General features: G+C 37.9%; 1 long non-coding RNA gene across 1 annotated transcript in view; it reads right to left on the reverse strand.

The window, feature by feature from the left end:
• Positions 1-27,793, reverse strand: part of LOC134471968 (uncharacterized) — an 86,013-nt gene that overhangs the window by 41,372 nt on the left and 16,848 nt on the right. The window contains exon 2 of the long non-coding RNA XR_010041756.1: positions 25,555-25,667. This is a non-coding gene — a long non-coding RNA (uncharacterized LOC134471968). The remainder of the gene's footprint in view (positions 1-25,554; positions 25,668-27,793) is intronic.

The following is a 27,793-nucleotide window of genomic DNA, read 5'->3' on the forward strand; positions in this document are numbered from 1 at the left end:
TGTAAAACTACAATAGTATCTGGTAACATTCCATAGGGACTCAGCTTCTAAGACAACCATGATGAGTAAGGAAGTAATGGTTCCCTGGTCATATTATACATTTCAAGCTACTTGATATCTAGATAAGAAAACTGGTCTCCTGGATGTTGAACAATTAAGGTTTGAAGAAGAAGAAACATCATTCTTGAAGGAGGGCACAGATGTCTCTGTGAGAGGACATGAGGAGATCTAGGCCTAACAATTTCAAAGGACTACAGAGGCTAGGGAATCTACTGGTCTTGGAGGTGTCCTAGCTGGTCAGAGACTCCTTAGCCCCTCTGCCAGCTTCTTTGAGAGATGGGTAAACTCAAGGAGACTCCCAAATCCCCTAGTCTGGTAGCAGTTCCTGTCGGGATTCCCAGGGGGGTTAATAAAGGGGTTAACAGACTGCATGAAGAGCTCTGACATGGCTGATAGATGAGACAGGGGTGAAGAGGTCAGATGTAGCCATATTGAAGATGAGAGAAAAGAGTCCCAGTGTGTAAGTTCCTGTTCAGTTTGTGGGGAAACAGACATTGATGCTTGTAGACACATCTAAAAGACTCCAGTGTCTAGGGAGAGGAATCTGGAGAGGTCAAACAGAGAAAGGAGGAGATCAGGAAGTGGGTGGGGAGAAGGTGTCAGATAGCCTCCAAATTATGCCAGATATGAAAGAAGCTAAAGGCTGTGACTGTCACGGAAGAGGGGTGAAGCTGGCTGCAGTTTTATTGGGGCTTCTTGGCTGTGAGCATCAAATCTTTAATTTAGGAAGATTCAGCCCTTGGGTGTAGCAAGATGTTTGCATTCCTGCACCTCAGTATGAGCAGCATCAGGGTGTCTTTTAGGGGGTCCTTTCCTCTTTCTTGGCAATATTTTTATATGGTAGAGCTTAGACTGTCTTGAAAGAAGGTGTACCTGGGTACCCGTAAGACAGTTTATGATTAACACTGTCATGATCAGAAGGTTAGAGAAGTTGGATTATAGGTTGACGGGAGGAAGGAGAGAGAGCCCACTGGAGAAGCAGAGTTGTTTTGTTGTTTGGTGACATAGAAGGGCCCTTGTGGGCCAGGTATAGTCTTGACTGTGATGGAACTGTGTGGAAAGTGAAAAGTTTTGAGGGTCTGATAAATTTTCTTTTAGCATTTCTGGGAGTCTAATATCAGAACCTTCATCCAGGGCAGTGTCTCTGGGGTTGACTTTTTCAGAGGCAAATAATCCAGCTGGGGTGGAGACTCAGGATCCAAGATCAGCCATTTGGGGGAGGTGGAAGCAGATCAAGGGAGTGGGTTGAGTGGAGCCATTATATTTTGAATGATGTTGGCAACCAGAGTGAGAGTATATAGAGGAAATAAACTATTTGGGTGAGAATAAAATCAAAAAGCCTCCCTGAAGCCAGAGATCACAGAGAATTTCTAGAAGATCACTCTGAGAGAAGCAAAGGAGTCCTTTTGTGTCATAATATCAAGAAATGCTCTGAGAGAGAGAGAGAGAGAGAGAGAGAGAGAGAGAGAGAGAGAGGTATTTTTTAAAAAAAATCGGAGGCAAATGTGATACCTTATGAAGTAGGTCTTTTGTGTGGTGGCAGTGGATCTCAGGCACTTTTATCATTGGTTCTATCTGCATGATCACTGGAAGTTAGGCAAGAATAAATTTACCACGAGATTAAAGAACTATCTATAACCAAATCATGAGCATCAGAATGGGAAGACAGATTAGGGAAGGAGTTACACCCAGACATTGTTGTTAAGGGACTGGAACAGGAATTGAACCAAGTGGCTTCTAGACCTGTCTGCAGGTGTATCTGGAAACTGTCAACAGGGCTCAGTGATTTGAGGCTCCTTTATTGTCTACATTACTATTACTTTCATATCTCTTTGGTTATACTTTTCTGCTGGGTGTTCAAGAACAAGTTAAAATGAGATCTGTGTCAATCAAAATTAATCTTCTATTATCTGTTAAGGTCAATCAAGGCCCCTCAGTTTATTTTTGGAACCATGTACAGAGCCTTTTAGCTCTTCAGTGTCAGCTGCCAGGATGGGTCACAGTCTTGTTTGGCCATATGGCTGGAGAGGTTTAGTATATTTGTTGACACCTGTTCTCTGGAGTTAAATAATCTCTCTGTTTAGGAGGCAGGAGGACTCAGCAAAGCTGTAGGATGGAGCCAAACAGCTCAAAGTCCAAGCTTCAAGACTCAAGAGATATCAGCTCAAAAGACACCCTGCCCCTCCCTCTTCAATGGCTACTCCCTCTCCCAACAGCCTCTCATGATTGTTGCCCATACTTATGCCTTATATAATCAAGTTATTTCAAAGATTTTTTTCAGGAATGCATGGCGATCATCTCCAGGGCAACTACCCAAGCACCTCAAGACAGCATTTCTGCTCATTCCAACTCTGAGAACCCACTCACTGGCTCTAATCAGCAAGAAGCAGCCAGATCAGAAACAGACGCTTCTTTCCCTATACCTCTTTATGGCCTGGGATGCTACAGACTGGACAGGAGCACCACTATCTTGACCAAAGCCCAGCATTTCAGGAGATCTAAGTCTGTCTATTTAACCTTCTATAGTTTTCTGGGCAAAATGGCCAGATTATCAAAAAAGGGAATCAGAAGTCCCCTGCTAAATTGTCTAGAAGTCTCCTGTTAGATAATTTTCTACCTGTTGAAAAGCCTTGAACCTCTCAAGTCTATAAAAGAGTGTCTTCTCTCTTCTTCTCACCAGGTCAGAGGAGTGCGTCAGGCTTACCAATAAACTTGCTTGGAACAAGAAGTCATCCAGAAGCAAGCCCTCTCTGCAAATCAGCACTATGCCTGGGCTGCTGCAGAGAGAGCCAGATGCCAGCCTTTTCCCATAAGTTAGTGCCATTCGCAGACCACAGAGGAAGAGAACAAAAAGTCACCAAGAAGAGAATTGGCCCATGAGTGGGCTGCTGAGGGGAGAGCCAGATACCAGCCCCTAACTGGTGTGCAGGCTGGGAAACAAGAAAAGCCACCCTCCCGACCCACCACCATCAGTGACTGGCTAATCCAGAGAAACACAGTCTGCAATGATGGCTACTGAGGTAAAATACACTTTAATGCTTAAGTGTTTAGTGTTTCACTGACTTTGCAAGTCTAAAGCTGGTAGTCTGATCATCTATTCAGAGGATAACAACACACAATGTAGCATCTATGGGGGATCTCCTTCTGAAGGTTGTAGCCATTGTTGATCCCCTATTATCTGGATCATTTTCATTGTTTTGTTGGGTTGGGTTTTGGTCTGTTTTGTTTGATTTTATTATAGCCGATGGCATGGGCAGCTATTTCAAAGATAACAAGATATATTATGGTAGCTATTTTGGATTTACTCTTTATCTTGTTTTGAAGTCCTTTATTCATTGTTTTGTTTTTACTGGTTCTATTTTGTTCTGTTCTATTTGATTTTTACTATGTTGGAAGTTATGGGCAGCTATTTCGAAGACAACAAAAGCATTATGATAATCATTATTGATTTCCTATTGTTTTGAAGTCCTGTGTCACTTACACTGGTTTATTTTTATTTTTATTTTTCGTACCGGCAATTGAACTCACAACTTCATGCTTGCCAGGCAGGCGCTTATGTTATAGAGCTAAATCTCCAGCCCACACTGCTTTGTTTTGATTGGCTTTATTCTGTTTTATTTTGCTTGGTTTTATTCTCTTTAAAGTAAAACAAACTTGCTTGGAGTGCTGAGTTTGCATCCTATCTTTCTCTGTTCTCAGTTATTATATTGAGAAAATATACAACATAGAATCTGAATAGATAATGATTACATTCTCTTTATTCTTATGCTGAGACTGACATGAAAGTTAATCTTCCTAAGTAATATAATTTGACTTTAAAAAAATCTGTATAGTACAATCATGTGTATTCATATATGTTATGTTTATAAAAACTGGCATTATCTATAGCAGTACTCTTATTAGAAATTATCCCAATGTTAGCATAACAGTATTTACTTCCAGGCTTAAGTTTTAGCATTTTCAGCAGTCCATGTATAATGACATTCCTAACAGTGATCAGACTCACAATGTGGTGAACACATTAGTCTCCAGATGAAATGAACCACTTAAGATCTTTACACATGGGACAGTCACTAATAAAGCCAAAACTATGATCATTGCACCAGAAGGTACAGAGTTGTCTTTAGACATAAAAAAATTTGTATCTTAAAATAATATTTATGCATTCATCTGTGTTATAGTTTGTGTCTAGATGTATCCTCAAAGCCTCATGCAGTCATGGGGGCAGGCTTCTAGAGTTTGTGAATGATTCATAGTCCAATGCAGGGATTAAGGTTGTGAGTGCTACACCTGCCCTAGGGTGCGTAGCCTGCGTGCAATATAAGGGATCAAAAGAGGCTTGTCCCTCACCCTACCTCTCTTGTGCTTTTGCTGTCTTCCTCTGCCATGAACTGTTGCCCCTCTGCCATGTGCCAAACCTGCACTGGAGCCAGCCAATATGGACTGAAATATCTACAGACTGTGAGATAAATAAACCTTCTCCCTTTAACTTTGCAAGTTGGGTATTTTGTCTCAGAAATGATAGAAAATTAAGACACCTATGTAACTATTGGGAAAGATATACAAATAAATGTATAATTTAAAATTAAGTTAAGAAAAAAGTGAATCCCTGGGTCAGATAATATAGTTCAAAACAATTGCAACAATTAAAAAACTAGAGCAATAAAAAATAATCTCTCATTCCCAAATCTGTGGAATGAACTGACTATTATTCAGTGTGGTTTGTCATTTTCTTAAAAATCGGTACCAGGGATCAAACTCACAACTGCCTGCTTCCAAGGCAGATGCTTATGCTGCTGAGCTAAATCCCCAGCCCTTGGTTTGTCATTTTTTGATGCACCAAAATAGGTTTTAAAACATGCTAAGCAACAGCGTGGTGTATTTTTTTTTTTTTTTTTGTAGATGGATGTGCTTCTTTACAAGGAACAACAGTGATTGCCCTCCTTGAGCAGAAAGGGGCATTTATGCAATAACATCTCCCCCTTCCAAGGGGCACTTCTGCAGTGAAAGTTCCTCCCATTCTGTGGCTCATTAGTCTCTCTGATTATCTTTTAACACACAACGTGGCATACTGAGTTTGTTTTATATTCCCAGGGTCCACCCCAGTATCTGGCAAGGAATAATAACTTAATAATGCTCACTGAATAAATTTAGCAGAAGTTGGAAGAAAATCCTTTGTTTCTACAGAAAAATACTGTCGGCTTCCTGGAAAGCGCAGTACAGGATAAAACAAATAAAGCTGTCTAAAGTCACTTTAATGCTAAGAGAATTCTTGATTTTTAAAAACCCAGCTGTTGAGTCAATCATTTATAATAATTTGAAAGACTGAAAAAGATCTTACTGTAAATATTTTCTAGGAAATTGATTCTTAGCACATTTTAGTTTTTCATTTTGATATCTAATAGTTCTTTCAAATTCCATATTTGACCTAAATTTTGTTTCAAATTGAGTTTTTGGATTGAAAACTATTTTCACATTTTAGAACATTTAAAAGGGTATTTGTAAAATATATAATTATTAGGAAACAGATAAACACAAAACATGGAGCATTCTACTAAAAAGGGGGAGGAGTCAGACCTTTATTCTTCCAAAATAACAATGCCATGAGCTAATAGAAAGACTGGCAATGTTACAACTACATGACCCCAGAGAGGACCCCACACTAGGAAGGAAGAAAGAGCCACACAGGACATTATTTGATCAATTGACGAATTTGTTTTTTTTTTAAGAGAATAAAACCAAATGAGACGAAACAAAATAGAGTCAATCAAAACAAAGGGATAAACATAGTACATGACTTAAAAACAAAATATAAGGAGATCAGTAATGGCTACCATAATGCCTCTTGTTATCTTCAAAAGAATTGCCCATATCATCAGGCATTTTGTTGTACAAAACAGTACAGAACAAAACCAATAAAAACAAAACATTGGAGACATTATAGAACTTCAAAAGAAGATAATAGTTGAACAAGAATGGATATTGTAGTGTATCTTATTGTCTTCAAAGTAGTTGCCTATACCCTCAGACTTAATACTATCAAACAAAACAGGATAAAATAAAATCAGCCAAAACAAAATATTGAAAGCAATACAGGGCTTCAAATCAAACTAATAGGAAATCAAAAATTGCTACCATTATATAGCCTGATATCTTTGGAATAGCTGTCTATGCCATCAAATCTAGTAGACAAACTGAAACAGAATAAAACCAAACTAAACAGAACAATGAAAACACTATGAGTTTCAAATTATGATAATAGATTAACAATGACCACTGCCTTCCCTTTTTATACAATTCTTACCCTTTCACTTTCATGGGATATATTGTACAGTTTGGATCCCACTAACTCTTTTAGTTTTTATATTAGGAAGGCAACCCACTATTCACCTCAATGATTCTGAACCTTTTTACCTGAGCATGATCTCAAACTGTATCCATTTGTCTACAAGAGCCTCACGGTCTTTTCTTTCTTTCTTTCTTTTTTTTTTTTTTTTGTACCAGGGATTAAACTCATGACTTTGTGCTTACCAAGCAAGTGCTTGAGCCACTGAGCCAAATCCCCGGCCCCTAGATCTTCTTCCTTTATAGCTAAGTAGTTTTCCATTGTATAAAAGTGTCATGGCTTTCTAACCAATCTGCAGCTGATGGGCAAGCTACCCCCACTTTGTTTCTGGTGCCCTGTCACATAGAACATTGTTTTCTTGTCTTTGACTTTCAGTCTATAAACCCCCTTTTGGGTTACATGTATTTCTTGTATAAAGCATACTGGTGGACCCTGTCTCCTGATCCATTCTGCCTGTGTTTCTTTTTATTAGGATATCGAGGCCATCCATGTTAGCGATTATGGCCAACATTCTCTGCCTCATCTCTGCCATGCTATTTTTCTGCCATGGTTGTCTACTTTTCCCCTTCATTCCACTGTCTGTCCTGTTCAGTGAGCCCCCTCTGCCACTGTTCCTGAAACCATGGTCTTTTTCTCTCTTTCTGTAGAATATCCTTTAGTATTTTTTGTAGGGTTGGATTGGTGGTCATGAACTCCCCTAGTTCGTCTTTGTCTTGGAAGCATCTTGTTTCTCCATTAATTTTGAGAGACAGTTTTGCAGGGTATATCAATCTGGTTGGAAGTTATTTTTTTTCAGGACTTGGAATACTTCACTCCTAGCTCTTCTTGATTTGATGGTTTGTGTCCAGAAGTCTGCCATGATTCTGATGGGTTTTCCTTTATAGGGGATCTGTTTTTTTTCTCTGACAGCTCTTTTTTAATTCTTTTTTTTGGGAAAGTATTAAAATACAACAGAACAAGACAGAATAAAGCCAAATGAGACTATGTAGTGAAATTGGTACAGAACTTTGCAGCAGGTTACTGGGATAATAGTAATAGGTATCACAGTATATTTCATTATCTTTATAATAGTTGTTCTTTCAATCACGTATATCAAAATAAAATGAAATACAGAACATTAGAGAACTTATCAAAACAGAATATTGAATAGAGCAGTACCATTAATCAGAATAGAGCAAAATAGTAATAAAAATATTTGCCTTCAAAGAGATTGTAAAAGGAAATACCCCTTATTTGCTATGGTCAGCCTCCCAGGAGATGCTCAGATTTCTGGTTCCCATTTGCTCACGGGGGTACAGGAGAAGAGAGGTAGGGGAAGTGGGATGTTTGGCTCTAGGCCATGCACCAGTAGGTTCACTATTGCTTAGCAGGGAGGCAGGCTGGTTGCTTGGTTTCCCAAGGTCCTAAGTTTCAATATGGCTTGGATCTCAGGAGCCGCTGGTGGTTCTCCCCTTGAAAGGGCTGCAGTCTCTCTCTAACAGCTTTTAATATTCTGTTCTTGTGTTGAATTTCTGGGACCTTGATGATTGTCTGGGTATAGATCTCTTTTGGTTATAGCTGGCTAGAGTTCTGTATGCTTTATATATCTGAATTTCCTTTTCCTATGCTTAGAAAGTTCTCTTTAATTATTTCTGTGAATAGCCTTTGTATTTCATTTGTGTTTACCCCTGCTTCTTCACTCACATTTTTTACTCTTAAGTTATAGATCCTCTTGTCATCTTCTAGCCTTTGTATTGTTACTTCTTGGTTCTTATTTTTAAGAGATCTTTTCTTTTGCGATCACAAGCTGAAAACCTGTCTTCAAGGTTTAATGGTCTATATTTAAGCAGTTTTGCCAGTTTTCAGTGTTTTTAATTTTCTGAAAATCTCTGAATCTGTTTCATGTATTCTAAATTTTTTTATATTCATCATTCAAGGTTTCCCTCCTTTTTCTATGCTCCTCTATTCTTCCATCTGTGTCTTCTTTAGAGGTGCTTAGCAATTCTTTTATTATGTTTCTCATATCTTCTTTTACCTATAATAGTATATCTGTCCTAAGTTCTTTTATAGCTTCATGGAGTTGTTTCTTTATTTCAGTTGCTGTTGCTTCAAAAACTGTAGGTGTGCAACACCTGATCTCTTCTGTGTTTACATCTCCTGGACTAGTACTGCTTAGGTTGGAGGCTGGAGTCTGCCTTTTGCTTCTTCTTCTTGTCATGTTCCTGGTTTCTTCCAGACCAATGGGTAATGGGGTCCCCAGCACTTCCTGTATTGGTTATAATTACTCTGAAGCATGCTGGCTAGTGATTTTCCCTGTTTGCTGCTTTTTTCCAGCCTGCTGGTGGCTACTGGAGTGCAAGCAGGGGCAGGGCAAGCTGGCACCTTCCTTCCAAGCTGGTTAACAGCAAGAAATCCTCACCAGGTTAGTACGTACTGGGAGGGCAGAGTTGGTTAAGGATAACTTTAGGGAAACCTCAGCGGTGGCGACTGAACCATGCCCCGGGGCAGGACTCAGTCCAAGCAATTTCCACCAGTCTGCTCTGAGCTAGGAGTGGCTGAATGAAGCCAGCTGCAGTTCTCACTTGGGGCTTATCCTGCCCGACTCCAAAATGGTGCCTGGCCAATCATCCACTCCCACAGAGGACTAAGTCCCCTACATTCACTGCCAGCCAGTGCAGTTCTCCAGTCTACTGCTCCCCTCTGCCACTGCGCCTCCCCAGAGAGGATTTTGGCTTGCCAATCACAAGCTTCTCTGTGACTGTGCATCTCCAAGTTCTAACAGCACTTGTTGCATGGTGGTTCTGGCCCCGGCTGAAAGTGCTGCCAACTCCTGCTTTCTTCCGTTTAAGTTTTTCTTTCTTTTATTCTCTCTGTGTGCCTCGATTCTCACTTCAGTTTTTTTCTTGGCTCAAGGGACCCACTTCCTTCCTTCTTGTCTTCTCCAGAATGCTATATTCCAGCATCTGGACTGTTTCTCCCAGAGAGACTGTGTGAATTTGAACTTGAACTATAAGCTTAAAGAATCAGGGCAAAATTTACTGAAGTTGCTAAGTATATTTATTATACCTCTAAGAATTTAGGAAGCATGGACATTAAAGTTATGCTTAAATGACTTAGAAAAAAATGTATATACAAGTATTTATGGTACAGTACATGTGCATCTGTATATATATGTGTATTGAGAGAAAAAGCAAGAATGGCCATAAGCACAAGTAATAAGGCAAATGAGACAAAATCTTGATGATAGGTTAATGTAGGGAGAAGGTATGTGGCATTCAGCATGTTGCCCCCCAATTTATCTATAAGTTTGAATTATTACTTTTTAATGTTAAGGGTCAAACTCATGTTAGGCAACTAGTTTACCACTGAGCTACATCATATACCCTGTAAGTCTGAAATTATTTTTAAATATGGAATAAGGCAAGTAAGCAAAAAAGGATAGCCTTTAGTGAATACATCAACTATCAGCTCCCATAACTGTTTTTCTTGGCCCAGTGTCTTTCATTCTATTTGTTTAGATCATTGTTAGACTGTTACATCGTAAGTGCATTTTGATTTCATTTATATATTTCAAGTGTTCTAAATTCTTAAGCAAACTCATGTAAAATATTGTATTTGTTTCCCAGCAAAAAAGGAGATAAATTCCACCATTCCAAACAGAAGCAATAGGACCAACTTAGGTGTTTTAGTCTTGAAAAAAACTTAATCACGTTGTCTTAGTTATTTTCCTTGTTTCTGGGACAAAACACCTGATACTCAAAGTTAAAGCAGGAAAGGTTTGCTTTAGCTCATATTCTGAGGAAGTTTCAGTCTATAATCAGCTGGCTCTAAGGCAGGGTGGCATTGCAGAGACATGGTAGAGGAGAAACAGTCCAAGGCAAGGCAGGCATGAACTAAGGAAGCAATAAGCAGCAGCAGCAGTAGCAGCAGCAAGCCTGCTTTTTTTCTTTTCCCCTTATACTGCATCCAGGTATAACCTGTTGATTGGTGCCACTTGCATCCAGGGTGAAGCTTTCATTATCCACACCTTTAACCCCAGCATCACACTCTTAATCCACATTCACACACTCTAAATCCAGCCACCTTTAAACTCCACCTTTGACCACATGAGGTTTTGTGGGGAACATCTAGATATAAACCTTAACACACATTCAAGTTAATTATTACAGGGCACGCAATAATCTCTATAAATCTCACAAAAATGAGTTACACACAAACTTCCTGGCCTTCAGTAACTAAAAATTTACTGAGAGATAAAGACAGGAACATGTGATCTGAAAAATGGGTCAGAATCAACAAAAGTTATGCTACCTATTGTTGCATATTTCCCTGAAACTTAGTAGCTTAAACATTATTCCATAAAATTCTTGAGGTCAGAAGTCAGGGGCAGCAAAAATGGGTAAACCTAGCACAGGAACAGACAAGTCAACTGGGCTGGTAGGCAGGCCTTCCAAGATGCTCTTCCAAGTTGGCCCATTCACATGCTAAGCAAGTTACTGCCAGTTCCAGAGAAGAGGCCTTAGTTCCTTATTACTACCTGGATCTCTCCACAGGGCTGCTTGAAGGCACAGTGTTTTTTATGATCCAGCCTTTGAAGTCATGCACCATCATTAACACAATATTCTATTGGTTATACAGGTCAGTTCTATTCAGTCTGGAGGAAACTTCCCAAGGGGATGAATAACAAAAGGTAAAAATCACTGGAGGCCATCTTGGTCACTACAAAAGGCACATAAAAGGCAAAAAAAAGTGGGGTGGAGGTAGTTTGCAAAGGTGGTACAATTAAACTCTGTTCCTGGTATGCCAGTGATAAAGAAGAATGTTATGTAGGGGCTGGGGATTTAGCTCAGCAGCATAAGCGCCTGCTTTGCTAGCAGGCAGTTGTGAGTTTGATCTCCAGTACCGATAAAAAAGAGAAGAATGTTATGTTATCTCTAAAGTATACACTTTTAAATTTAGTCATTTACCCAGTAGTCTGGCCAGTAACAGTATGGTAGTACCCTCTTATCCCTAGAAGACACAGTATGTTTCAAGGCCCCCACAGGATGCCTAACTCCACAGACAATATTGACCCCTCCATAAACACTTTGCCCTACATACCCATACCTATGATAAAGTTTATAAATGTGGCATAGAGAAGGATTAACAATAGCTAATAATAAAATAGAACAACTATAATAATATACTATAATAAAGTTACATGAATATGAACTCTTCCTCAAAATGTTTTATTGTGCTGGACCAACTCTTCTTGTGGTGAGAAAACACAATGTATGTGATGAAATGAGGTGGTTGGTGTAGGCAGTGTGCCACCATGTTAGGCTACTCTAGACCTTTAGACGCTACATTGGAAGGAGGATTACTGAGCTTTTCTGGTGTCTGACTGAAGGTGAAGGAAGCCATGTAGCAGCAAAACTGTGGATAAGGGTAGGAATTCTGTGATAGGAGTATGGTAACCTAGAGCTATTCCCCTTGTAATCAAGTATATATGATACTAGGTTGCACCGAATGATGTATTTATGAATTTGGAAAGAACTATTTGGTGGGTATTGTTTTTATTATCCAATATTAACAACCACATATGCTATTTCAGATTAGCCAAGAAGTTCTCAGTCTGTTTGGAGCTTTTTCAGATATAAATTAGCATGAAGTTAAATGTACTGTCTCTAGCAACAGATGCCCCAAAAGCAAGAGGGTCTCAGAATCATAAAATCCTATAGGTACATGGAATTTTTTTTTAAAAAAACCTTATCCCTTCTTTTAAAGAAATGAAATTTCAGACTTAAAAAGAATAATTCATCAAACAACAAAATTAGTGAATCCTGAGTCTAGAGCCTGCATCAAAGCTTGATTATTACATTCAGATGAACTATTGTCCACTGCTGAGACAGGTAAGGCACAGATCCAGGTCAATGCATGGTCTCCAGGATTTTCTGGCAACCACTATGTGGCATGGACTACATTATATATGCACACTTACTCTCTAGCAAGCAGGTATCTGTGACTACATTCCTTTCTCAACTGAGCATACAAAATGGTTTTAACGTAATGGTAGTGTACAATACTCTTAAAGTTCTGTGGTTGAAATGGATTAATTCTGATCCATATATAATTTATTCTTCTTTGATCAGTAGAAGGCACATGACAGATGACTAAAGTAATGTAATGCAAAGAAGTACTATTCTTGATCTGAACCTCATTATAGTGCAGTCACTTGTGTATTCTGGTATAATGTGGGTAGGTGAGCAAACACTGGGCCAGTCAGCAGACCTGTGTTTTAATACTGGTTCTGTTTCTAGACAGATGGCACACCTGAATGATTCCTTTATACTTCCTTGGCCTTTGTGTTCTTACCTATAAAACAAAGGCTTGAAGATATTGTGGGTAGAACTGTATTCTCTAAAGCACTGTTGAGGTCCTAAACCCCAATCCTTGTGATGCATGTAAGGTTTCTGTCATATACAATTCTCTTAAAATATAAAAGGCATTCTTCACTGAACAGATGTACAGAAATACACCTCAGTCCACATTTGACTCACAGCCTGCTTCTTTTTATGTTAACTTGCCCCTTTCCCTTGAACTCCTGCAGCATTCCAATCCCAAGGAAATCTTTTCACTGTGAGATGGAACACGCCTTCCCTTAGCCCAGACATGCCTTCCTCATTCTCAGAGTAGCTGTCACTTTTCCAGAATTATCATGCAATGGTCCATTTAACAACTTTCTCCATTATTCTTTTAGATACTCTCTATTAAGAAAGGGACATACCCATGCAAATTGCTTAGGACTGTCAGTAATTTCTCAGAAACACTAGTGCCTCATGCCCTCACTGGGCCCATCCTAATGGGCACACACCCCATCTTACCATGATTTATGCCTAGACATTTAAATACTTAGTGTGTTCTTGTAACTACCAGACCTGGCAGATCTGATGATGGCAGTGTGAAGGACACAGAAATAGGGCACTGGCTAGAGATGCAGATTCTAAGGAGAGGTCAAAGACAGTCACAGTTGCTTCCCAGATTTCTTTTTCTCAGTTGGGTCTCTACTCTTTTCTCAGTAAAGAGATGTTTTATGAAAAATCGTAACAGCACATATTATAAAATAGGTCCATGATAAACAGTAAGGCCTTTCCCCTTTTTTCAACTGGCTGAGTTTTTTTTAATGAAGTTAGAAAAACAACACAGATTTTCCTATTGTTTAGGAAAAATAACTAAGGCTTGTTAAACATACAGAGAGGGAAGGCAGAAGAGCCAGCTACAGGTATCCATGTGTGATGGAATGGAATGGGGTGCTGTAGGTTAGGGTAAAAGAGACAGAGAAATGCAAAGAGCAGGTTATGGCCTTGGTGGAAAAAATGCAGGATAATTCTAAAATGGCTGGTTTAAAATGTTTAAAATTATTTCATGAGAACACAGTTCTATAACCCATTCCCAATTTGTTATCTTATAATACACATTTCTGGTCTTGAAGAAAAAAAAAGACAGCTTTTAAACAGCAATGTGAAAGTATAAAATGGGCTCTACCACAAGAAAGTATCACAGATTAGGTAGCAATCTATAACATAACTTTGTTTTCTCTCATTCTGGAATCTAGGAGTCTGAGAACAAGGTGGTGGTTGGTTTGGTTTCTCCTGAGCCTCTCTCCTTGGCTTGCAAGTGCCTGCCTTCTTAGAAAATTCTCATGGGGCCTGTTTCTGGTGTCTCCACATGAATCCAGTTTTTTTCTTTTATAAACATATTATTTATAATGAATTAGGGTCCTGAACACCTTATTTTAAGCTAATCACTTCTGTAAGGCCCTGTGTTCAAACTCAGCCACATTGTGAGCTCCGAGAGTTAAGACTTCAGTATATAAACAGGGGAGGGAGTGGGCTCCTCACAGGTCCAGACTTTCTTTGTCAGCACTGTAGTCAAATTGATAGTGCAGTACCTGCATCCAATCTGAGTGTCTTATACCCAAATGAATCTACTAAAAGGCATCTCTTTCTTTCCCCATATAAAAACCCAAATCTATACATTGTATACAAAATGGGATGAGTTACTTTGTGTGACAGGCCGACAGCGGCAGACACAGCACAAAGAGCAGGGCTGTACAGATTCCTTTCCTAATCCTGACTTCCTAGCTAATTTGCCACAGAACCTACAATTCTTTTCCTTATTCTTTTACTGGCGTTTTATTTCCTCAAAAGATGTAAATAACCTCTGGAAGAGTAATATATTAAGTGATCATCACCCACTAACACCTTAGGGGGGCACAGCTCAGACTGCAGTCTTAAAATAACTAATTTTGTCAAAACGGAATTTTTTTGTTACTGCTCAGCTACTGGAAAGTTGATCACTGTCTCTCTAATAATAACTCTAGTCTAGGTCATTCAGGTTTTACTTAAGATGATGAGCCAAACACCATGTATTAAAATATTTTCTCATCTAATAAAGAAACCCGAGAAGGCAAAGAAGGAGGTGTTGAAATGAACATTTCTGAGTACTTGTGAGTTATCAGGCATTCAGTTGGGCACTTATGAAATGATTTCATTTGATTCTAAAAATAATCTGTATGGTAGTATTAAGTTCCATTTTACAGACAAGCAAACAGGCTTAGATAAATTAATATCCCAGAGCTTGTTGACAGGACATCACACTGTGGTGGCTTGTGGGGACTGGAGGCCTGGCTGCTGAAGCCAAAGTAGAGTGTTAATGTCCTCATTTTTAAAATAAGGGTAATAAAGGATCTACTTTCTGTAGCACTGTTATGAGGGGTTTTTCCCTGACAAACTGGGGATTGAACACAAGGCCTCTCACACTGAGCTACATCTGTAGTGCTTTATTTTACTTTTATTTTATTTTTGTGTTTTTGAGATAAGGTTTCTCTATGCAGTTCAGGCTGGCCTTGAACTCACTTTGCAACCCAGGCTGGCCTCAAACTCACAGCAATCCTCCTGCCTCAGCCTCCAGGTGTGCACCACCTTGCTGGGCTTGTTATGAGGTTTAAATGAATTCATTTGCAATCGTAATAGTGTCAAAGAATACAACAGAAGTGATGATGTGTCACTCCTGAGACTCGGCCTTAAGAAGACTACTGCTTTCATGTTTTCCTCTTGGAACATTCCTGCTGCCACTTTAAAAACCTCAAGGAAGAAAAAGAATAAAAAGAGAGACAGCTATGGGTGAGCCAAGGAACAAGGAGCCTGCAGACTCCCTGCAAAATAGCCTCAGATGGCTCCTGAGGCCACTTGGTCCTCTGTGGCCCCAGGCCAGCTGACAACTGATTAGGCTAAGGTGAGGTTAGCAGAATAACTTCCCAGTCACACGACCTTGACAAGCAACCATGTCCTAAGCCGCGAAGTTTTGGAATCTTTTACTATACTACTATAGATTACTATTACAGTTAGCTAAAAACATATTCACATTTCAGACCATACAATCTCAAACAAAAAGTGCAAGAATGAGAGAAAATATCATAATCCTTTTTTTTTTTTTGTCTTTTTGAGACAGGGTCTCACTATGCAGTTCAGGCTCGCCTTGAGCTCATTTTGTAGCCCAGGCTGGTCTCGAACTCGCAATGATCCTCCTGCCTCAGCCTCCCCAGTGCTGGGATTATAGGCGTGTGCTACCACGCCCAGCAACATCATAATCCTTACTTTACATTTTTTGTCTTTCAGAGATCTAATTTGGAATCTATTTTTCTAAAACATAAGTTTAAATTCATCTTAGAACCTATATAGATCCCTGACAAAGAAGAATTTCTATAGTTACCCTAAACAAGATAACAGCACTAGAGAACCCTAAAACCAAAGTGACTAATGACCATATCTCCTGTATTTCCTTGCCTTAGACAGTAGGTTTCTTCTGTTCTACTTCTGCACTACTGGATATAGGACCCAGGCCTTGTACATGCTCAGCAAGCACTCAGCCACGTAGCTACATCCTCAGCCTCTCCTTGTCTTACAGAAAATTATTTTGTTTTTAATTTTCACCTAGATTTTTCTCTATGGGATTTGTTTAAGAACTTTCTCTAGTTTCTCCTACTTAAATCTCAAAAGTTTCCTTCTAGTTCTAACATGTAAATGTTTTCACTTTTGCTTACTATTCCCAAATCTTTACTGCCTGGTGTCTGTCTAGAGATCAAGCCTCATCTTTCCTAGCTACCTGATAGAACAACTTCCTCCTGGAGGTATTATGTTGTCACTTCAAAAATAAACCTATCATTTGCTCCACTTCTCCTTGGCCTTTACTGTTAATATCCTTTCATTTCTCTCCACTACAAGATCAAGTCTTATCAGGTATCATTTTTTCTGGCAGATTTTTACGGAATCTCTGAGCTTAGGTGAGGTGCTAAGCTTTCTTGACATTCTCAGACTGGGTTAGATGCGCTTTTAGTAACTTGCTACTGAATATACTTATTACAATCACACTTCTCACCTTACCATCCATTCATTCAATAAATACAGTGTGTAAAGTTATGACAGAAAATGCAGTGGTGGAAAATAAAGCAGCATCTAATAGAAGGATTTGCACACACAAAAAAAGTGCAAATATTCTTGGTGACACATAGCTGTAATTGTTGTTTAATTGTGCACACATGTACATATGTGTGTATGTGTGTGCATGAGAGTTGGTAAGGAAAGGATTTCCAGTACTTACAGATTGACCCACATGAGGCAGCAAGCCACAGGAAGGTACTGAACAGAGGAATGGTGTCAAGGACCACACATTCACAATGGCTACTTTTACATACTTCCCTTAGGGATGAGCAAAGGCTTGGGCTTTTTGGTATCGCCTTTTGAGAATTTCCCATTACCCCATTAGGGGTGGGCCATCCTCTGCCACCTACTAAAACTAAGACTAAACACACTAAGACTAAGACTACTAAGACTAAAGATGCTCCAGGGCAAGATCTCCATAGTTTAAGATCATCACTGCCCTCTAAGGCATCTGATAATCCCCGTATCAATCAGTAAATGCTAAGGTTCTGGCTACCTCATGGTTTTCGCTTTCTTGTGAACAACTGGTCAACCTGGATCCCTGCTGTACCACCATTTTCTTTCTTTCTTTCTTTTTCTTTCTTTCTTTCTTTCTTTCTTTCTTTCTGCCACGTGTCACAACACCTAGCAGGAGGTTGGGGTTCGCTGCAGGGGTCTCTGATAGAATGACATTACCTGATTTATGCTTTACACACTACACTGGTAGAGAATAAGCTGAAGGGAAACAAGGATTGAAACAAGGATAACAGGAAGATACTCAGCTGTCCTAAGTGGGGCAATTTGGTCTCCTGAGGAACAATTAGGCAGTACTGGTGACAGTTTCAGTTGGCAAACTGAATCAAACAAACAACAAACAAGTAGAGTTGACAACGTTTGTTAAGGGAAGCAACATGAGCTAGAAGAGAAAAACAGGAATCAAAGTTGACCCAAGGTTTCCTGCCTGAGCAATTAGAATAATGAAGTTCATCCTGTTGAAATGGGGAATAATGCGAAAATACTGGGTAGGAGAGCAGGCGCTTTGTTCAGGGATGAGCAGGAGAGATAAAGTTTGAAGTTCATGACAGAGGTTGAGACTGGAGATATTAACCCCAATGTCCTAGCATCTGTATAGAATATAAAGCTACAGATCAACATGATGTTATTTAGGAAATAACAGGAAAATGGGAGGCAATTTCAACCCTGCGATATGCTAATATTTAAAAAAGGAGGAAGTAGCAGCAAAAGAAAGTGAGAAGACAAAGACAGAGGAAAACAGAGTACAAGAGAATGATCGGCCATAGAAAATGCTGCTGAAAGGTCAAGGAAAATGAGGACTAAGAAATGACTGCCAGATCTGTAATCTGGTTAGAATTAAAGACATTAAAGCCAACCTGCCACTCCTGGGAGCCAGCAGCAGCCATCTGAGAGACAAGAAGAGGCCTGCACTATGCTCCCCACCCTCCCCCAGTAAACAACCAGCTCACTTGGAGGATCACAGGCTGAGTTGACAGCAACTGAAGTATAAAAAAAAAAACCCACTAATTCTTGTATTGTTTGATTGACTTTGCAGGCCTAAGGTAAGTAGTCTGAGCATTTGTTTAGAGGGTAACAATATGCAGTACAGTAACCATGGGGGATTTTTTTTGTCTTGTTTTTGAAATCCCATATTGTTCTCACTGTTTTGTTTTATTCTGTTTTATTGTTTTGTTTTCTTCCATGTTCCGTTTTGATTGGTTTTATTCTGTTATTATTTTTTATTATTATCTGATGGTATGGGCAGCAATTTTGAAGATAACAAGAGGTGTTATGGTAATGATTAGTGATTTCCTGTTATCCTGTTTTGAAATCCTGTATCCCTGTCACTGTTTTGTTTTGACTGGCTTTATTCTGTTTTATCTTGCTTGTTTTTATTGTCTTTAAAAAAAAAATGACTACCAGATCTGGTAACAGGAAGATCAATGCAGATACGGAAATTAGCATTTTGTTGGGTAGGTAGAAATAAAAGCCTAATTGGTCTGGATGCAAAATAACAGTAGAAGAAAGTAGAAAACGTAGGTATAAGCAAGGATTCCCTCTCAAGGCCTTTTCCCATAAAAGTGAAGAAAGAAATTGATTCAGTTTTCCCACTCAACTTATTCTAAAAATTCAGATATACTGAAAATTGAAAGAATGGTGTGATGACTACTCACACATGTATTTATCACACAGATTCAACATTTAACAGAGCATCATACTTGTTTTATCTGTATGTACTTGTGTGTATATCTAAATTATCTGAAGATAACTTCACCCCTAAATACACTTCAGATGCACCTCCTAAAATAAGTCCATTCTTCTACCTAAGCAGAATTACTATTAACACACTTGTGAAAGTTAAAAATACATTTTCTTTTGTATTTCATAGTTGAGAATATTCAAATTTTCCCAACATTCATTTTGGGAAATAGGATTCAATCAAAGTCCATGTGTTGCATTATTGTGTCATGTTTCTTTTTGATGAAAAGACCTTCCTTACAGAATGGACCTCCTTGGTTGGTTCTTTGTCATGCCATTTAACTTGCTTCTATTCTAGAAGGGGAGCTTTGAGGATAGCAAATATATTTACTATAATGGGTACACTATCCTAAAATACCACTTCCCAACTTTCCTGTATCTCTGTTCTTTCATTTTCAAAAAATCCTTAATTTATTCCACTATTTTTTCATTTAACCATCACCTAATCACTCTGAAGAATCAACTGAACAACATCCAGTGTTATATATTTCATGTTCAGAAAAATAAATGCTTGCACCTCGTATTTATCGTAAGAATTCACAGGCAAGCTCATCTTCAAGCTAATCAGTACTAAACCACACATCATTTTATTGATTAATCATGACAAATTACATTTAGAAAGTAAAATGAATTTCCTGAAATTTGTTTCCTGATTAGCAAAATAGTGCCTCCTAATATGTGAGGGTGAAAGCTGCTGTCAAATGTGTTTGCACAACTGGAAATTGTGACAGAAATGAGTTCATTGCATCTGAGTTGGCACGCTCGGTACTCTCTCCCGGTAAACAGCTTACATCCAGATGAGAAAACTAATCAAACCAATATCTGAACTTGTGTTACTTGTCTAGTGCATAAATTATTTAAGTAACTTTAAAACAAACTGATCCAACAGTGCTTACATTTAGCATCCCAAGGAATATTTATCTTAAAATACTATTTGCTATATAAGTTATTATCTATTCCATTGTGTTGAAATGCCATACATCTGGGCAGCAAATGAATCGTATACTCCTTAATTTACAGAACATTTTGAGTTCCCCTCTAACTTACTACGCAAGAATTTTGTTTTGCTATATTACAAAACCTAAAAGTATTAATCATATTACACAAAATAGATTATATTCTTAACCATTTTATCTCTCTTACATGAACTACTTTAATGCTTTGGCATTAAAATTTTGATCAAACTATTGCTATTTACTTATTTAGTTATTTATTGTTGGTAGCAGGAATTGAACCCAGGATCTCACACTTGCCAGGCAGGCACTGTGCCACTGAGTTAAATCCCGAGCCCCAACTATGGCACTTATAATGATGATTTTCAATTTCTTTAGGTTTAAGGATTATTGCAGTGAGGTAAATAATCTTTGCTAGCCATCGAGTCTAATTCATATTACCACCTGGCAAAAAATGCTCTAAATCAAAAAAGCCTCACTGGAAGAAATCAGAACATCGAACTAAGACTTTATGGTTCCTTCCATGAGACCAGAAGTAACATTAATTCATACAAAATCAAAATTGTCGATATTATCGTAAGTCTACAGACTGAGCATCTGAACTTTCACTGACAATCTGGGAGAACATCTAGAGAACAGTACTTGATCATATTATGTATGCTATTGACTTAGACACAGAGCTAAACAGGAAGGATCAGCTGGTAGCAGAAATCATCCTGTGAATAAACTCAGTCTATTCTCCAAATAAGCTATTATATGCAATATATATAAAATACAACTATATCATAAAGCTACCATTAATATTTTAATAATCTGAAAGGAATATTTCACTTTTTCTGTGAAGTAGAAAGCAAAACATGTAAAATAATTGTGGAATCCAGACTTCAATGTACAGTCGTTCATCTCAGGTCAATTGCTGGGGGTGAGGGTAAGGAGCCAGTTGCCATGTTGTAAGGACACTCAAGCAGCCTTCAGATGACATAACCATGAGACACGCTAAACTGGAACCCTCCAGTTAAGCCACTCCCAGATTTCTGACCATCAGAAACTGTAAAATAGTAAATGCTTATTGTTTTAAACTATCTTGGAGTAATCTGTTACACAGCAAAGATAACTAATACAACAATATATACTGACTTAAGTTGTATCTTTACTTAGGTTTTAAAAATATCATAGAATTCTAATGCACAGTCTTAAAAAAATCCACCACTATGGAAAGTGTATGGGAGAGAAAGAGACGGAGAGAGGATATGTGTGCAGTTGGATGGGAGGAATAAATTCCAGTGTTATACAGTTCAGAACAATAACAATAATTGACTGCAACTGACAATATTTCAAAATAGCTATTAGGATTTTAAATATTCCCAACACAAGGAAATGACATATGTCTCAGGTGATACAAATGCCAATTACCCTGATCTCATTTTACACAATATAGGTACTGAAACCTATATTGTGTACCTACACATATAGGTACCGAAATGTTACGCTGAAGAAAGTATAAACTTCAGCCACTTCCTTCCCGCTTTCCATCTGGGATCTGGCAAGTAGAAAGGCATTTTTTCCAGTTTGTTCTCTGTCACAGAGTAAATTTGGGTGTGGGATGGAGTTCTATTCCTTTACATAGAGTAAAATTAGGTTTAAATTTCTGAAGTGTTTAGGAAGAAGCCTGTTATGACTTATATGTAAGTACTAGGAAACCTGTTATGGTTTATATGTCCCACAAAACTCGTCAGTGAATGAGTTTATAGCTTAATGTTATGTTGGGAGATAAAGCCTGGGATCAAACTCATGACCTTGCGCTTGCCAAGAAGGCACTTGAGCCACTAAATTACATCCCCAGCCCTAAATTTTAGATATGCATAGCAATAACATTCATCATAGGGAGTCTGTACCTATACGTAATGTATCTTTTTTTTCCCATCCCCTTCCCCTGCCTTCAAACCCTTTTCCCCTCTTTATTTACAAAACCTTGTTTCCATTTTCCCTTAATTTCTTTTCTTGTCCTTACTTTCCTTTCTTCCTCCTCCCTTCTTGTTCCCCTTATCATTTGAACATTTCTTTCCATTTCTCATTATCCATTATCCATTCTGGTCCTTATTTATACTTTCAGTTTTGAAGATGTATGTCTGACTTTTACCTAAGACAGGGTTTCACGGTGCATCCATTTACCTAGAACTGTCTCAAGCTTGTCCACCTTTACAGCATAGTAGTTCTTCATTGTATTAAAAAAGATCACATCTTTGGCATCTGGGCTGTTTCTAAGATTTGGCTATTATGAACTATGCACTATGAACATAGTTGTTCATGTGTTGCTGTGTTATGATGCTTTTAATTATTTTGGGAAAATACCAAGAAGGGGAATTTCTACTTTTATAGTTTCATGAGGAATCTCCACACTGGTTTCCACAGTGATTGCACCAGTCTCCACTCTAACCAGCAGTGGAGCAGCCCTGTCAGCATTTGTTACTTGTTGTCTTCTTGGTAAGTCATTATTTATGGGTTATGATGGAATCTCAGTGTTGTTTTAATTTGTATCTCTCGAATGACCAATGAGGTGGGACATTTTTTCATATATTTATTTGCTATTTCTACTTCATCATCTGAGAAGTGTGTATTCATCTCAAATGCCTGTTTTTGGATTGAGTCTTTAAATTTGGGGGTCTAATCTTTGTTTTTATAGGGTTTAGATATTAGTCCTTTTCTGAGGTACAACTGGCAAAAGTTTCTTCCCACACTGAGGGTTGCCTCTTCACTTTGTGAGATTTTCAGTGCAAAAGCTTTTTAGTAAGATGAGATTGCAGTTGTTGATCCTTGGTAGAACTTTCCCATAGAGTCAGGGTTTTGTTCATGAAGTCTTTCGCCACACCTATGTCTTCAAGAGTTTTACCTATTTTATCTTTCAGTAGATTTAGTGTTTCTGTCTAAACATTTAGGTATTTGACCCACTTTGATCTTATTTTAATGAATAGTGAAAGATATGCGACTAGTTTTAATCGTTAGCATGTGGAAAATCAGTTTTTCCAGCACCATTTATTAAAGAAGCTGTCTTTCTTCCAGTGAAGGTGTTTGGTACCTCTTTATCAAAGATAAGGTGGTTGAGTATGTTAGGGTTTTCTAATCTGTTTCATTAACTGTCGGGTCCGTTTTTGCCAGTACCATGATGGGTTTATTTTGTTTTTTAATCACAGTAGCTTTGTAGTATAATTTCAAGTCAGGGATGGTGATGTCCCTTGCCTTGACTTTGTTGCCAAGAATTGTTTTTGCTATTCTAGTTCTCTTCTGGTTTCAAATAAATTTTAAGGTTATTTTCTCTAATTTTGTGAAGTATGCTATAGGAATATTGACTGAGATTGCATTAAATCTGTGTAACAATTTTGGAAGTATGGCCATTTTTACTATTTTGACTCTTCCTACCTAAGAACAAGAGACATCTTTCCATTTTCTTATATCCTCTTTGATCTCTTTTTTTCAAGGTACTGGAGGTTTCAATGTAAAGGTCTTTTACTTCCTTCATTAGATTGATTCCTTGGTCTTTCATTCTTTGGGATGTTATTGTGGAGGTGTTGTTTCCATAGTTTCTCTTAGTGATTTTGTTATACATGTAGGGGAATGCTATTGATTTTTGAGTGTTGATGTTATATACAGCTATATTACTGTTATGGTTTGTGTCTGAGTGTTTCCCTAAAGCCTTATGTGGTCATGGGGGTGGGCTTTTAAGAGGGAGCTGAATCTATAGTTTGTGATTGGTTCATTGTCTAATGCTGGTATTGGGGGTATGAGTGCTACACCCACTGTACAGTGGGCAACCTGCATACAATATAAGGGAGGAAAAGAGGCTTGGTCTTCTCCTTTTGCTCTCACTTTGTCTTCTGCTGCCACAGCCTCTATGAATTGTTGCCCCTCTGTCATGTGCCAGCTGATATGGATAAAACCTCTACCAACTGTGATGTATATAAATCTTTCTTCCTTAACTTTGAGGGTTGAGTATTTTTTCTCAGCAACAAGAGAAAAATAACGAAGACAGCTACTGAATTTGATTTTTAATCTAGAAGTCTTTTGGTGGAATTTTTGGGGTCTTCAATGTACCATATCATGTCATGCACAAATAATAATTTAACTTCTTCCTTTCTTATCTTTATTCCTTTTCTCTCTCTTGTCTAATTGCCCTGGCTAATGTTTCCAGAATTATACTAAGATTGGTGACAGTGGACCTCTTTGTCCTGTTACTGATTTTAGAGTGAAAGCTTTTTATGTATTATTATTATTATTGTCTTTTTGAGACAGGGTCTCACTATGCAGTTCAGGTTGACTTTGAGCTCACTTTGCAGCCCAATCTCGAATTTGCAACAATCCTCCTGCCTCAGTCTCCCAAAGGCTGGGATTAGAGTGAAAGCTTTCAATGTTTGTCCATTTAGTATGATGTTGGCTGTTAGTCTGTCATAGATGACTTTCATCAGATTGGGATAAAGACTTTCTATTCCAATTTTCTGTAGGGTTTTTATTATGTATGGGTGTTGGACTTTGTCAAATACTTTTTCTGCATCAAGATGATCATATGGTTTTTGTTTTCAGCTGTGTTAATACAGTATACTATTATTGTAATGCATATTTGTAAAACAGTATTATATTTTACTGTAATACAAATATGTGCATAATTACATATTTGCATATGTTGTGTATGTTTGTAGCTAAATATTATATTGGGACGTAAAGCCTGGTTGAAGGAAGTGGGTTGCTGAGGGTTTGGCCCCAAAGCATGTAAATCACTCTCCCTCCTTCCTTGATCCCTCTCTCTCTGATTTGTATCTGTTGTGCCATAAGCTTATTTGATTTGCTGCTATGCCATATGCCTTTGCCATGATACTCTACCTGGAGTCAGCCAACTATGGACTGAAACCTCCACAAACTGTGAGCCCAAGTAAACCTTTCTTCATTGAAGTTGTGGATGTTGTATATTGTGTCTCAGTGATAAGCAAGTAAGTTTATTATTGCTGCAAATCTCAGCTACAATGTTATGGTTTGCATTTGGCTATCCCCCCAGAGCCTCATGTAGTCATGGGGGCATGCTTCTTGAATTTATGATTAATTCATAGTCCAATGCTAGGATTATAGGTATGAATGCTACACCCACCCTAGGGAAAGTAGCTTACATACAATATAAGAGATAGAAAGAGTTTTCTCTTGTGTTCCTTGCTTTTTGCGCTTATTCCTTTTGCTATTTTCCAGCAACCATGAACTATTGCTTCTCTGTCAGGCACCACCTTGCCTTGGAACCAGTTAATTAGGGACTGAAACCTCCACAAACTGTGCGTTTAATAATTCTTTCCTTCTTAATTTTGGGTGTCAGGTATTTTGTCTCAGCAATGAGAGAAATGTAACCAACACACACATTTTCTAAATAACTTTTTAAAAAATTTACATTTCAATCTTTCACTTAATGGGATCTAAACTTAGGCAGACAAAAAAGGGAGATACCAACCTTTAAGCTAAATATTTTGCATTATCATGGAATCTGTAGTATATTGTTCTTGTGTTGTGGTTGGTCAGTCAGGCCTGAGACTGAGCCCTAGCTCTTTGCAGTCATCTTTTCACCTGTAAGCAAGAGTATGATGAAAGCTCATAAGAAATAGGAAAATGGGTTTATTCACAATTTAAAACAGTTAAACTCCTGCATCCCTACCACACAGAAGTACTCAAATTTACATAGAAGGAGATAGGACAAACATCAGGAAATATTTACATGTAAATTTAGCTAAACTTTAGATAAATTTAGAGGGGAGGAAGTATTGAAATCTCTTTGGATTCAGAGATGAGATGTGGTATTATACTTTCAGCATGAGTAAGATGGAGGAACAGCTTACAGCTTTAAAAAATTCCTATTTTTTAAAGATCTATTTTCACTTTTGAAGTATAAAACAAAACTTGAAGGATTTGCCTAGTGATATAATTACATAATAAATACAAGGAGTACATAGTCATTCATGAATAGGTGACTATGACTGATAGTGACTGATATTATGACTGATAGTAAACATTTGAAAATCTGAAGGAGAAAAAAATACAGATGCTCAGGTCCATCTATATTCATGGAAACATGAATGGGACCCAAAGAACTACACTTTTAACAAGTTCACAACATAATGGTGATCTATACTTAAGAACTTGGGGTATAAATGTCAAGTTCAAGAATACTGGAAAAGAGATTGTCAGAAACTAGCAACAAAAAGATTACACAGTAAATAGAACTAAAAGCAAATTCTATCTGGGTGTGGTGGCACAGTCCTATAATCCCGGCACTTGAGGGGCTAAGACAGGTGGATTGTTGCACATTTGAGACCAGCATGGGCTACAAAGTGAGCTCAAAGCTAGTCTGAACTGCATTGTGAGACCCTGTCTCAAAAAGACAAAATAAGTAAGTAAGTAAATAAATAAAAGCAAACTTTAAAAGATATGGAGGATTGAAATGAGGTGGAAGAGGTAAGAGAAAACCATCATTTGCTGTGGGTGTTTAGTAGCTGTGACACACTTTTACATGTTATCTCATTAAAGGTAATTGTATTTTGTATGCAGAAAGATGAGACAAAGGAAAGGGTAGATAATTTGCCTCAGGTCACAAAATAAGTTAAGAATTTGCCTAATGATATAATTACATAATAAATACAAGGAGTACATAGAAGGAGTACAAAAACCATATGATCATCTTGATGCAAAATTAAGAAGGACACAAGTGGGATTAGTAGATATTTTCGTTTTTTTAGCTGAAATTGCACCTTTGGGAGGTTATATTTTATCTGGAGTAACAATATTGGAATGTCCAGAACTGGGATTATTAAGTGGCCAAATTGAAATTAGTTCTACGAATCTATGGTATGCTTTTCACACACTGCGCCCCCTCCTCCCCACAAAAGTAGAAGATCCATACTACTTAGGAAAACTAGTTGTAGGAAACCAAACTTAAAAAAGAATCTTAAATATTATGATTAAGCCACTGAAAACAGCCTGCATTTTAATTTGTGATATAATTGGAGAATCACATATCAGTGGCTCAAAATCACTTGTTAAACAATAATTTTGTTTTTACCATCATGGTTTTGTCTTAATTGATTCATTTATTCAAAATTTAGTTACCCATAACAGCAATAAGTTAGAATTCAATTACTAGACTGAATAATGATTTAACTACTGGTTTAGAACTACCAATCTAGTCAAAGCAGTCAAAGTAACTTTATGGTTAGCCTCAATTTTAGAAGTGTAATTTTTAAGGCCAGAGTACTTTTATTTATTAGTGGGATTTTAAAAGAATGGTTTATGATGATGCTTTGTAAAGGGTCCTTTGGGGTCAATACCAATACTTCAGTAACTTAAGTGAAGACAGATACTTATTCATTTGTGATAACTCAAGTTCTCTGATTCTATCCTTAATATACAGTGGAAATGCAATTCTACGAGACCCTTCTATAATTAAAATGAATCATTCCCCCCCACTGGTTTTACAGAATATTGCTTATACAATTATTACCCTCTGCTTTGTATGAAATAAATCTGTTTACAAATGTTTCTATTCCTCTTTAGAGATAAGAACCATACATTATTCACATTTGTATTCTCCTGCATTTAGGCACAATGCCTTGCATGTTCCATGAAAGCTTGCTGATGAACTTAATATTTTCAAGAAAAGCATACCAATTATGTGTACACTGAAACTAAAAATAAAGAGA

This window comes from Cavia porcellus, unplaced genomic scaffold (genome assembly GCF_034190915.1).
Source record: "Cavia porcellus strain 051 isolate PalLab524CR breed Dunkin Hartley unplaced genomic scaffold, mCavPor4.1 scaffold_21, whole genome shotgun sequence".
In the NCBI taxonomy this organism is placed as follows: Eukaryota; Metazoa; Chordata; class Mammalia; order Rodentia; family Caviidae; genus Cavia; species Cavia porcellus.